Genomic DNA, 834 nt, shown 5'->3' with positions numbered 1-834 from the left:
CACTGGCTCAAAAGTGATCTCGGCAGACGTTGTTCCCTACAGTACGTAAAGCTGAAAGCGCCAAAGAGCATTTCCATTGAGAAAAAAAAAATCTGCCTTGATGTTAAACATAGAGAGCCTGTCTTTTAGAAGTTCTCCCTCTAAACACCTTATGCAGCCTCCCGACAGACTAACAAAAAGCGCCTTTTCACCAACTCAATTTATAATACGCCCCTCAAAACTCACAACCGAATAACAATCCATCCGTATATTTGATTTCCAAGATCCATTCAAGGCAACTTGGCTCTTCGCAAGCAAATAATTTCAGGGAAGAATCTCAGTTTAGTCAACTACTGGTGCATTCAGCACACCACTTGCTTTTGCTTATCAGGGTGGCCGAGTGGTCTAAGGTGCCCGACTCAAGGATGTGTGTCTTTCCAGCTAGCTTGGGTGTTCTGGTCTCCAAATGGAGGCGTGGGTTCAAATCCCACTCCTGACAGCTTCTGTTTTTACCTCTCTTGAATTGTTCCAGTGCTAGCTGACAGTGAATGACTGAAATATAAAAGCAGCAGAAGAAAGCAAGCAACTCAGTGCAATTTGTGAGTATTCTGCACTGTTAAAATGCACAGGTTTTCATACTTTTTGGAATTCGTAGCTCAAGAAGTGACTCCTGTTTCATTTTCTATTCACCAACTCGATTTGCATTCAGCCCCTCACACCTCACAACAGAATAACAAACGGCTTCATGTGCCACAGCATTCCCCTGTAGATTCGGTTTGCACTATGAATTAGGCGACCCCGAATGAAATATTTTAGTGTTGGCTCAAATGTGAGGAATTTCATGAACCCTCAAAA

At 42.9% G+C, this 834-nt stretch overlaps 1 non-coding gene across 1 annotated transcript; it reads left to right on the top strand.

Annotated features, from left to right (window-relative positions):
• The first annotated feature begins 365 nt into the window (after positions 1–365).
• Positions 366–478, top strand: trnal-caa (transfer RNA leucine (anticodon CAA)). The gene is made up of 2 exons: positions 366–403; positions 433–478. It is a non-coding gene; the product is annotated as a tRNA-Leu (tRNA).
• The last annotated feature ends 356 nt before the right edge of the window (positions 479–834 follow it).

Source organism: Atractosteus spatula, unplaced genomic scaffold (assembly GCF_055471065.1).
Source record: "Atractosteus spatula isolate fAtrSpa1 unplaced genomic scaffold, fAtrSpa1.hap1 Scaffold_29, whole genome shotgun sequence".
Classification (NCBI taxonomy): domain Eukaryota; kingdom Metazoa; phylum Chordata; class Actinopteri; order Semionotiformes; family Lepisosteidae; genus Atractosteus; species Atractosteus spatula.
The sequence above is the reverse complement of the archived record's forward strand: the minus strand, read 5'-3'. Positions and strand labels throughout refer to the sequence as shown.